Genomic DNA, 12,892 nt, shown 5'->3' with positions numbered 1-12,892 from the left:
ATGGACTAGGAATTTAAGTAGTTTGAGACTGAATAATTAATAAGTTCATTATCTTATTTTTAATGTAATTTTCGTTTTATTTTATTTTATTAAATAAATATGATAGGTTGCCTTGCCTTTTAGGTTGCTAAGGGGAAATAAATGCTAGTGGGAATTTATTGCTTAGTTAGTGGGCTAGTGAAGAGTCAATATTAAGTGTTAGTGGGAATTTATGTCATCTTGCCCATCTAAGCTTATAAATAGGAACCATTTGTAAAAGTTTGGGGAGAAAAATGAATTATTCAGAATTTGGATATTTTTCCAATTGAGAGGATTTTCTCTCTCTAGGTTCTTAGGAACTACTTTTGATTCTTATCCTTGAATTTCCTAATTCAAAGTGGCGAATCTTCCTCAACTTATCAATCTTTAGGGATTGTGGCGTTGTTCTTCCATTTCTTACCTCAATCCATATTTTTTTCTTTTAATTTCTTAATTATGAGCTTTCCAACCTAGATAGATCCGTAAAACGAATCCATCCCTCTGGGTTCATATCATTTGGTATCAGAGCTTCGGCTCTGGGTTTGGAATGGAAATGGAAATTTACTATACAAGATGTTTGGTTGACGACTCTCTATTCTTGGTTGCAGTAGATGAATTTAATTTCAGAAATGTCGTGAGCAGCAGGGCGGTTGAGAAATTATGTCTGCCCACTACAAATGGACAAGCAATGATTAAATTCTCTATTGGAACATATGAAGATGAAGTTCTTTGTGATATTGCCCCCATGGAGACATGCCATATGTTATTAGGGAGGCCATGGTTGTATAATAAAATTATAAATCCTGAACGACCTTCTATTTCTTTTGTGCATGGTGGACGAAGGATTAAGTTGATATGTCTATCATCCGACGATGTACATGAGGATCAACTGAAATTGAAAATAAAGATAGAAAAAGAAAGAGAAGAGAAGAGGAGAGTAGAAGATGAGATACATAGAGAGGAAGATGACAACTCTAACGTTACATTTTCTTCTTTTGATGTGTCAAATTTACAGGAACAAGAGGACAAGTTTTCTTGTTTGAAGAAGCATGTAAACATCATTCCTAATGCACCTTTATACATTCAGTCCACCTTTCAAAATAAAATTCAAGAGACCTTGCACCTGGAAAATGGAGTTGATTTGTTGTTTGAAGTTACTATTTTCCAAAGCTGCCACTTGAATGGGATTCAATTCCTATTCATTGAGTACGTTTGTGGTTATGAGTTTGAAGAGGTTTTATTTGTTTCATTGATGATTAATAACTTACCAACAGGTGAAGCTAGAGATGGATACAAGCGAGATGTCTTCGACCCAGGAGGAAGCATTTACGTTTCGGCAGTAGTTAGTGAATTAAATAAATTAGGAAATAAATAAAGTCTAAAGATTCGGGACGAATCTTCTCAAAGAAGGAGGGTATGATGTGAATCAAGAAGAAACAATAATGGACTATGAATTTAAGTAGTTTGGGACTGAATAATTAATAAGTTCATTATCTTATTTTTAATGTAATTTTCGTTTTATTTTATTTTATTAAATAAATATGATAGGTTGCCTTGCCTTTTAGGTTGCTAAGGGGAAATAAATGCTAGTGGGAATTTATTGCTTAGTTAGTGGGCTAGTGAATAGTCAATATTAAGTGTTAGTGGGAATTTATGTCATCTTGCCCATCTAAGCTTATAAATAGGAACCATTTGTAAAAGTTTGGGGAGAAAAATGAATTATTCAGAATTTGGATATTTTTCCAATTGAGAGGATTTTCTCTCTCTAGGTTCTTAGGAACTACTTTTGATTCTTATCCTTGAATTTCCTAATTCAAAGTGGCGAATCTTCCTCAACTTATCAATCTTTAGGGATTGTGGCGTTGTTCTTCAATTTCTTACCTCAATCCATATTTTTTTCTTTTAATTTCTTAATTATGAGCTTTCCAACCTAGATAGATCCGTAAAACGAATCCATCCCTCTGGGTTCATATCAGTAATGAATTGAATTTGCTCACGAATCCTAATTTATTTTAACAGCTTTAAATATTAAAATTAATATATGATATCTTTCATTAGAAACAATATAATATTTAAGTTAGATAAAATCACTGCTAATAACAAAATTTTATTCACAAATATTTAACATATAATTAAATATTAAAATCTTGACCTTTAAAATAACTAATAAATTAAATCAATTTTTTTTTGATAAGCATAAATTAAATCAATTTTAAGCCAGTTAATTTACGTACTTCACATTAATAAATCTTAAATTATCTCTTCCTTACATTTTTTAATTTATATATATTTATGCCATAATATCTCTTGTGAGCTTATTATTGATCATCATTGAAATTGACTTTTGTTTTAAATTGCTCTTCCAAATTGTTTTTATTTTTTTGAGTAATATATATCGTTAGTATGTTTGTGTTGCATTTTTATTAATTTGCATGTATTAAAATACGTAAAATTATAAAATAATTTCAAAATTAACATGTGATTGTTCAGAGTAATTCACAACTCTCTAATTTTGTACTTCAAGTAATTGGTGACAAGTGGCAATAATCTTGCTGTTGTTACCCCTGGGTCCAAGTAATTACTCGGTAAAAATCATGAATTTAAAAATGAACAACAAAAAGAAAAAATCTCGAAGTAAACTTTTTTAAAAGTATGTTTAGAATAAAATAAAAAATTTTAAAATAAAAAGAGATTCTTTATAACCTAAAATTAATTTATACATAAATAAAAATAAAATTTCAGAAAAACTAATAGAAAAAAGCTTTTACAAATTAATTTATATGTAATCTAATTTTAGTTTATAGAAAATTTTATTTAATTTTTCTTTCCGAAAATGCTCAAGAAAAAAATTACAAAAACATGAAAGAAAAAAAAATTATTTAGAGAGTCAAATTAAAACTCACATTCATGCTATGGGATCAAGTACTATTTTTTATTTTATTTTATAGACATTTAGAAAGGACATTAAATTTAAATAGCTTGACGTACTTTTCTTTGATTACAATAATGTTTTCACATTAGAAACGCTACTAAAATGGTTCCATTAAATGTCATGTTTGGCATAACGTTTTCGAGTTGTGGATCGTGTTTAGACATGACAATTTATGGGTAATTGTCCGAACTTGTCCTGATTTGGACGAAAAAATTTGTATTTGTCGGGTTTGAGTTCGGGTTCAGATTTTTCTCGATTTATAAAATCAGGGATGGGGCGGTGTGTCCCGCTTAATAATATAATTAAAAAATTATTTATATATATATATAAACCAAAATTAAAAATATTTATATATAAAAATTTATATTATTTTACTTTTTTTTTTTATTTTTTTAAAATTGTTTATATTTATTTTAAAAAAAAAAAGAAGAAAAAAAAAATAGGAGCAAGAGCGGGGTGGGAGCGGGGGCGGGGTGGGAGCGGGGGCGGGGCGGGAAAACCCGAACTCCGCCGCGGACAGGAATGTGGACCTAGATTTTACCCAGGCAGGTATCTGGAGCGGAGCAAGGATAGTTTAAATTTGCGAGGACGGGACAGGGAACGTAAAGCCCCGCCCTACCCCGTTACCATGCTTGATCGTGTTTTAAATCACACTTGTATTCGGCTGTTTCATGAATCTTGAACAAGATTATTTTTCAAATATTTTATAGAAAAACAAATTTAAATATATTTTTAATTTGATCTCATGTATAAATAAGAGCCAAAATTAATACAATAAATAAAAAATAGAAATGTGTGATTATCGATTTCGAACGTTGTAGTAGTTGAAGTGACTGTAGATGGAGATGGAAGTATGAAGAAGCGCGTGAAAGGGAGGCGCGTGAATATGTGGCGCCCCCACAAACAGTGCATCATTTTGACTTTAAGAGCTTTTGGTGCAAATGACCAACTTCTCCAACACTCCTTCTTTATCTTTACCATCTTTCAATCATACCATGCAAACACCATACTCTCTATTTTTAATTCCGGTAGATACACTTCTATTCCAAATTAAATATGTTAGATATGTAAAGATATTGTTGCCTTATGTTAAATGTAATTTTAATCACCAATTCTGATTTGTGTTCAAAGTAAATTAGTATTATTTGATAATGTCACAATTTAACAACCCAAAAATATTTTAAGAAAGTTTTGGTCTCTTTATTTTAATATAGAAAATAAAAATATTTATTTTTTAAAATATAAAATTTTGGTATCAAATTAATTTATTGATAGTTAAATTTTAACGTTTACTTATATTTAAGTAATATGATATTTACTAACATAATATTTAGAAATAAAAAATTTAAAAAATATACAATTTTTTTTATTAATGAGATAATTATCAATTACCCGTTAAAATAGATATAAATTAAAAAAAATTATATTTTTTTATACATGTATATTATACAACTAAATATCGCATGATTTAAGTGATGACAAATTATCGGATAATATCAAAATTTAACAATTAATAAATATTAAATTTATAGAAAAATTAAAACTTTATATTTTATAAAATATGAAAATTAAATATTTCTATTTTAAAATACAAAAAATTAAAATTACAAATAAATAAAAATAGAAGAATAAAAACACAAATTAACTTTTAAAATATGTCAACACTCAATTGCACAAAAAAATATCTAAGGTAATACACTTGTATTTAATTTTTATTAGCATGAAAAAAATGTATAATGTATTATTACACTATTTTGTTTTAGTAACTATTATTACACTATTTAATAAGACTAATAATATATATTATAATAGTAGTAATTCATCTCTCCATATATATATTATAAATATTTAACTTATGTATTTTACGTACTTAAAATGTTACTAATGTTTAATTTTTTTTTAAACTCTTAAAGTTATAAGGTATTATGAATTTAATTTTAATTATTTTTTCCATAAATAAATCATGATATCTCATTCAATTATTCAAAACGAGAAAAAACATATGTAATCTATCATCTTTTATTAATTTAATAAATTTAAGTATTAAATATACATTTATTCACAATAATTTTTTATGAATTAAATTTTTGTTAAAATATTTTATTTTAATCTCTATAATTTTATTAACTTAATTTTTAGGTCAGACGAAAAAATAAAGTTTATAAAATTATAAAGATAAAGTTAATACTTAAACTTAAATTTAGTTATAGTAAATATGTTTTATAATATCATTAAATTATAAATTATTATGTATAATAAATTTATAAATTTATAATAACTGTTTTAAAAATTATAATTAATTAATGACAATGTATACAACTAAAAAAATATATTATCATCTTATGACAAATTATTACTTGTAAAAAAATTATTCATTTTATTTTGTAAGATTTACTTTAAAGTTCACATATATATTGATTTTTTTATAGGAAATTTTGCATTCAAATCAATTTGACAAATTTATCATCCAAACTAAATTAATTAAATTTTTTTAATTGTTCTTTTCTTAATTTAAGCTTGACCTAAATTAAATTAAATGATATCTGTTGATTAATTCAGTTATCAGTTCAGGCATTTGAAACTGAAACCAACCTTAATCAAAGTAACTATTAATGTATTATTATTTTTTATCGGATAATTTAGTTTGTGTAATTGAACAATTAGGTGTATGTTGATAAATTTGACTTTATTAAACAACTTTTGATATATGTTAAACACTTTTAGTTAATTTTCTTTTTATTATTATAATTTTAATATAGTATGATTTATTAAATTATTCACGTGTCATTATTTTTTTATATATAATTTATGCTATTATTTAATTAGCATAAGTTAATTACACTCAAACATAAAATTTACATTTTTATAATAATATTATGTCAATTTTAAGATAAAATCATATTTATTTTTATTTTTAAAATATTTATTTTTAATTAAATATATGATGATCCCAATTAACCCATTAATTAAACATCAAATTAATTTGGTTTGTTTTGCTCAAACAAATTATAAAAATTGAATCAAATCCTAAACCATAATCCAATTTGATTTTGATTTCATTTTTCATCAAACTAATTTGGCATGGGAACTCCCTTACTTTCCGATTAATTTATAGTGTAAAAACTTTTTCATAAGATTAAACTCCTGTAGAATAAATTTAAAATTATGAAAGTATTGAATGGTAACTTTACATAAAATGAAAGTTTATTGTAATATAATTATTGTGAAGAACATGGTTGGGGCGTGGCAAAGTGCATAATGATAGAGGAAGTGACTGAAAATAAGATAGATGCATGCGGTCAAAGAAAACGACAAGAAGGTGGGACCCAGGCACTAATGATAATGCCAATGGTATTCGTGTCGTCTAGTGCAAACACAGATTATTCTCTTTCTCTATAATCTAATCTCACACTTTGATTTCCTTTGCATCATTCCAACACCAATTTTCATCTCTTATCTTAAGCACTTCACTCTGTTTCCCTCAGCTATATATATAAATAGGTATGTGCCTACAATATATATGTATTTTTTATTTATTTTCTCATATCTTCTGCCTAGATTGGAAACTCTTTCATTTTTTATTTCTTTAGCATATGTATGTAGCTTACTGCTACCATGCCATATATATTATTATTTCCTCATTTTATTTTATACCTGCCCCAATCCATAGTCAAGGGATCGGATCATTTCAGTGAAGAAAATGAAATATAATTTAATAGTCTGATGGAGTATGGACTTGCTCATAAAAATATGGATTTGCAGAAGTTTTTTCTTTTCTTTCTGGAAGAGTTTAAAGTTAAATATTTTTTTTATTATTTTTATTTGTGAGGGGGAGGGACTTACTGAGTAACACAGCGGTTGTGTTGAATTTTATTATTTTTTGAAATTTCAACCTTGTTTTGGGTATTTAATTTATTTGAGGTTTTTGGTTTTCTCCCAATGATGTGCTTTCCTCACCCTGTGATAGTTGAGGGGTCAGATTCAATAGCATCATTTTCTGACCCTGAGTGATGAAGAAGTAGGAAGAGATCAATAGTTGAAACAGAATCTACAGTACAAGCACCCTTCAACAAAATGAAAGGCCCCAAAGACTGTTAACTGAAGCCCCCACAACTGAGTCTCAGGATCAAACAACTGCAACACAAGATACAGCAAGAAGGTAACAAGAAATTCCTACTAGACTTTCACCATGAGAGTGGGAACATTTTGCTCAAATTGTTTTATGCATTCAATCTAGGATAGAGAAATCTTAATGATACACTCTTCATTTGGATAACTTTTTTATGTTTATTAGAAATTACAAAATCATGAGTCCGTTAAATGAGAAGACTGACAAAATTTTATTTTATTTTTAATAAATTTTAGTTAATAATGGTGTATTTAAGATAATATATCAGAAAATGTGTTACTAGCATATATCAGTGGCGATGTATGTGTCATAATTGCAATTGCATGAGATTAGTGTGCTTCTGTAGGAACAAGAAATTGAAAAATAGTGGCATTATTGAGGCAATGTTACTATAGTTTTTCTGAAGCTCTTGGGAATCATCAGTAAACCATATTATCTTTCCAACCAGAAAGAAAAGATCAAGGAGATGGTTTTCTGTTTGCTTTGATAATTAAATGAACACTTAATGATAGAGAGGTCTTGAGTAGGATGAGCTACCCTTGAGGTTTGTGTGTAACAGCAGAAAGATTTAGATGCAATAGGAGTGTTGTTCGGCTTTTATCTAATGTTCCATCCAGGACGTACAATGGTAACTGCCAAGGAACCATTTTAAATTTTTACATAAATGAAAGCACTAGAAAGGGCTCATTATCTCATATATATATATGTAGAATACCTTGTAAAGTGTAAGCCTTATACTACTGATTGCTGGACATGGGTGCAAAATCTGAATTCATCATTTCCCCTTTCATAGATAAAGAGTACACAGCCTACAAGAGGATTATGAATTTGTTAAATTCCTACTAACAGGAAAGTGGGGGAGTTAATTTGACAATAATAATACAGTGAGATTAAAAGTTCAACCAATTGTGCATAAGAGTGGTAAAAGAGTGGCAAAAGAATCTTCCAGTGGGCTAGTTAGGGATGACCCTAAATCCATATTCTCAATGTTTATGAAAAAACAAATGTCAGTCCCTTAAATATATGTTATATTTTTTAAGATTAGTCCATAGTTACCTTGGGTTTACCCAAAAAAGAAAATCCGTGGATAACAAAATAGCATTAAAGCATGACAAATGTTATTAAATGGGGGAAACTTGGTTACTTTATTTTTTATACCAAGTTTTTGTTGGAACCAATATATAAATTAAGCATTTGTTGAGTTTTCACTTTATGGTTTTGAAACTGCAAAAGCACTGGCTTCCAATTAATGTGAAAGAAAGTTGTTTGAGCATTGTTGCTTTTATTTTGAGGTAGCGCAAGAACCTTAACACTTACGAGTTTCAATTTTATGGGGCTTCACCATGGATGAGATTCATTCAATATTCATGAATTAATCTGCTAAATAAACGGGTAAGGAATATCTATTTGAGAACAAGAATGAAAATTGAAAATGAAACCTATTTGACTGATGAAGCAAGAGAGGAATTATCTGTAAATTGGAATTTATCAATTTGTGGAAAGGTCAACTCTTCCAAATTAATTAATATATTTCTTTCATGGTAGCAACCAATACTCTTGTTATCCCAATGTCCGTACAGTGGCTTCTGATCATGTCTACTTTTAGCATAAGATGACCCTTGTATATGTATATATATAGAAAAATTAATCATCGAGTCTAATAAGGGTGTAGACACTTGTTTGTTTTGTGCTTAAAACTGGTTTCTGTATATATATATCATTTGCAAGGGATATGGTGAGACAAGGTGGTGGATGAAATTGATGATCATGGTAATATATCATAACACTTTCAGTTCATTCTTGAACAACACCAATATGTTGGAAAGATCACAGGTAGCTTTCTGGATCTGGAAATCTGATCATGCTAATTACTCAATAAACAAATGGTAGCTTATTCACATTTATGAAGTTATGTCTTATAGCTAGGCTGAGTATTTAGCTTTTACATCTGTTGTACATGCATGATGGCTATGACATAATTTGTTGACATTTAAACCTATCAGATTTCAGTGTTGATAATACAATTCACGCTGTTAGGTTGTGTTGCTGCTGCCTTTAGTTATGCAGGTTTTAAATTTTCTGCTGGTTAGGATTTCTAATTTCTGTTGTTACCTTAATTTTATGAAGAAGTTGGATTATCTTTTGATAATATTTGGTTTCACAGCACGTTATATGCTTTGTGGCATGGTAAAGTCATACTTCTTAATTTTTTTTTATCAATACTTTTGTTAATTAACATTGTATTTTAAAAAGTTACAATCTTAAAAACGTGAACATAGATACTTAAATATACATAGGAGATATTTCTGTAAGAATGAAAAAAACAAATAAATATTGACTATTAAATCTTATTATGAATAGCCAAGATTAAAACACAATTTATGTAACTCTTAAATGATCATTTGATATTAAGAAACTGTTCATTTTCATCATCTATATATTATATAACTTAGATTTGTGACATATTGTGACAGGTATGAGCTACAATATATGTGACATCTCCAGGATCATTTTTCCTTATTCTAAGTTTTAATGTGAGTGACAAATAGCTTGCCTTTGAGCATCTTACTATTGACTTTATCACTATCAGATTTAGAACTTTATGTAAACTCTTTATTTTATGAAGTCTAAAAGACGATAGTAGGCGTTTAAAATTGGCCATCAATAAAGCTGAATTGAAAATGAGATAAATTACATAGCAACATATACTCGTTTACATTAATATGACCATATTAATCCCTTGAAAAGAAATATTGTAAATGATAACAATAAAAAGTATTATAGCTTAAACATCTATGAAAAAAAAAATAAAAGATTGTAATTTTTGTCATATATCCTTGACAAATAATCAAATACTAATTTTTTGTGAAATATAAAAATTATCAAAATAAATCATGTTTCTTTCAGCGAAGTCTTTTTTAATTATAGGGTTAAAAATCAAACATCTAACAACATGTCTAAATACTTAACTATCTGTCATCTTGATGGCATAAAAGAGTGTATTTACATATTGAAACATAGTCATTCCAAGTAATACAGAAGAAAAAGAGTTCTTACAAATTACGATTTACAAATCCCTAAAAGTAAAAGGGTGAGAAAAGTAGGAGTGGTTATACAGCTCCCAAAATGGGACACAAGTAGGAAGAAGTTGTAAGCTAAAATGGGCCTATAGACAAGACAAGGTTCCCTACTTCTTTTCACCGTACGTCTCTACTTTTCTTACTTTACATACAGTAATTTTTTGGTACCTTTGTACACTCCACTTTAGTATTAAACATGTTTAAGATTGTGTATGTGAGCACATGATAATTAAAATGCAATTAACAATCTCCATAAACAAACAAACGAGACACCGAAACCCAAGAAAAGTAAGATTCACATTAGCTTCGATATCTGTCTCAACCTACCATTCCAATTCACTTCTTTATTCAGTTTTTTTTTCTGAGCCAGCTTGTGTTGTCTGCTGCACAAAAGCCTCATGAACATCGTTTATAATATATTAATAGTGAAAGATTTTTTTACACCCGAATTTAATCATTAATTAAATATCATTTACTTTTGTAGTAATTACTTTAAGTTAGAATAATGTCTAACTAGTTGGTAGGATATAGATGAGTGTTTTAATTATAGTTAAACTATTAATTTCTCTCAAAAGTAACATTGAGTTATTGTTTTCATTTGTGTCTGGTGATCACTTTCAGGTTCACTGTTTGATTCAGATCGTACTAAAGCAGAATATGTAGTTGTGACATGTTATGGTGTCAGGTGTGTGTTGTTGCACTTGCAGCAGTTAATTTTACGTGTGAAAAATTAAGAATGAAGGTAACATTACGCTAGGATCACAATGATTGGTGTTTCAGAAACATGAGAGCACCGTTAGAATTGTAGCATAGCGTAAGCTGGGAAAGCTAAGTCATGCTCAAATTTTCATTTCAAATCTTAAAAATATTTATTCATGATTTTTTTTGTTTCATTTTTACTTTATTTTCATTCTTTCTCTATTAAATTGAAGATGGATGAATGTATAGATACATTTATCCTTTTCATTCAAGGCCTCAATGAAAGATCTCATATGGAAGATAGTTTGTGGAGTAGGATTAATTTCTCCCTATAGATCTGCATACAAAGAAATATTTAAACATTTCGGGATCAAATTATCTAACATCTTCTGTTTATTTAAATAGTACAAAGTACAAACGTTCATCTAATTTAGCCTTCTAATGGGAAAAGAAGCAAAAAGAACAATATTCAACGTGTTGTTTTCCGTGCTACCTAGTGCTTATTGCAAACTAACTACTTGACTGATTAAAAAAGAGAGATAAAGAGATACTAAACCTTAAACCCTAAGGGTGTGTTGGGTTTAGGGAAGAAAGTAAAAAAAAAAAAAGAAGAAAAAATAGAAAGTGAATTAATTTTATATGGTATAGAAGAAAAACAAAGAAATATTATATAAAGAAAAAAAAATAAAAAAAGGAAGTCTATTCTTTTTCCTCTAGTTTGATTGTATAGAAAGTAAAAAATGATTTTGTAAGTTATTTGATAAGGAAAAAGGAAGTTTTTTCCCCTCATATTTGTTTGTGAAAGAATTTTTTAAAAAAAGTATATAAATAACAAATATTTCTAATATTGTTTTCTTACAAAAATAAAAAAGTAATTCTTCATTTATTTTTATTATTTAAGCTACCTTTTTCTCACGTTTCTGTCCAAAATCAGATGAATTATTATTGTGTATGAATTCTTCTATTTTTTCCTTTATTTTCTTTTTAAAAGATTCCAAACAATATTGGAAGACATAAAAGGCTTGTTTGACGACAAACCTCGGTCCAATAAAAAAGTTAAGCTACCATTTTCAAGTACTGATATGTGAAAGCGATAACGAGTCCATTTTACAGTCCAACCTAATTTGTAAAATATGCTCGGCTCATGGAATGCACATTTAAAATGAGTGCTGTTTATAATCCACAAAATGATTTTTCTTTTTTAATACTACAATTTACGAACGTCCTTTTCTTCTAAGTTTTTGTTCAAGTAAGTTAACATTGTTGTTGACTTTTGAATTAATAAAGAATTTAATTATAATTCATCAATAATGTAAAAAAATCATATTATTCAACTATAAATTGAGATATATAATGAGATTGTTGAATTCTACAAGAATTATTTTAGAAGTTCTATCTCAAATGGTTTTTAATTAATTAGCAGTATAAAAATATTTATATGGACAATGTATAAAATTAAACTTGTACAGGTAGGGAAGTTCGACCACCACCCCATCGGCCGCCGAATGGCAGAACCAGGAAGCCGAATGCCAATCGGCCACCAGGATCGGCCTACCATCATTTGGCACTATTAATCAAAGATTAGAGGTTAATTAGTCGATTAAGGTGTATTACCTAATACGGTAAATATGTCGCAGGGCCCATGGGGTCCAAGGCCCATAAATGTCAGTATAAATAGCTCAGGACAATTATAATTAATGAACAGTGACGTTACCTTTTATCCTGAGCTATTTATACTGACATTGATGGGCCCTGGACCCCATGGGCCCTGCGACATATTTACCGTATTAGGTAATACACCTTAATCGACTAATTAACCTCTAATCTTTGATTAAGAGTGCCAAATGATGGTAGGCCGATCCTGGTGGCCAATTGGCATTCGGCTTCCTAGTTCTGCCATTCGGCGGCCGATGGGGTGGTGGCCGAACCCCCTACCTGTACACTGCCCCCCAGCCTTGAGGAAAGGTGAAGCTTTCTTTAAGGGTAAAATGGAGACAGTTGCTAGGGTAAGGTGAATGGTTGCATGCCTCTAAC

General features: G+C 28.7%; 1 long non-coding RNA gene across 1 annotated transcript; it reads left to right on the top strand.

Annotated features, from left to right (window-relative positions):
- The first annotated feature begins 6,307 nt into the window (after positions 1-6,307).
- Positions 6,308-11,052, top strand: LOC109795276 (uncharacterized). The gene is made up of 4 exons (XR_002239540.3): positions 6,308-6,451; positions 6,918-7,109; positions 9,554-9,613; positions 10,781-11,052. It is a non-coding gene; the product is annotated as an uncharacterized LOC109795276 (long non-coding RNA).
- Positions 11,053-12,892: the final 1,840 nt, after the last annotated feature.

Source organism: Cajanus cajan, chromosome 9, assembly GCF_000230855.2.
Source record: "Cajanus cajan strain Asha chromosome 9, NIPB_CcT2T_4, whole genome shotgun sequence".
Taxonomy (NCBI): domain Eukaryota; kingdom Viridiplantae; phylum Streptophyta; class Magnoliopsida; order Fabales; family Fabaceae; genus Cajanus; species Cajanus cajan.
Note: the sequence above shows the minus strand (reverse complement) of the source record. Positions and strands in the feature narration are given on the sequence as shown.